Consider the following 275-nt stretch of genomic DNA (forward strand, 5'->3'; position numbering starts at 1 on the left):
ATGTCTATATTTACAATGTTTTCATTTCATAACATGTTTACCATAGATGTATTCGTCTCTTCAAGACAAACATTTTAAAAAAATAATCATCAAAATCCATTAAGAAATGAGAGAGATATTAAGATTTTAAAATGGACGGCTATCGGTTAAGGCCATCGGGGACGATGAACGGATGCCGTCCATCTTCGCGTGTATTGAATGGACGATGGAGATCAAGCCGGATGATCATCCGGAACGAAACAGCGGGACGCGTGGCAGCTGACTCGGAAGGCGGC

Source organism: Phalaenopsis equestris, unplaced genomic scaffold (genome assembly GCF_001263595.1).
Source record: "Phalaenopsis equestris unplaced genomic scaffold, ASM126359v1 Scaffold199085, whole genome shotgun sequence".
NCBI classification, from domain to species: Eukaryota; Viridiplantae; Streptophyta; class Magnoliopsida; order Asparagales; family Orchidaceae; genus Phalaenopsis; species Phalaenopsis equestris.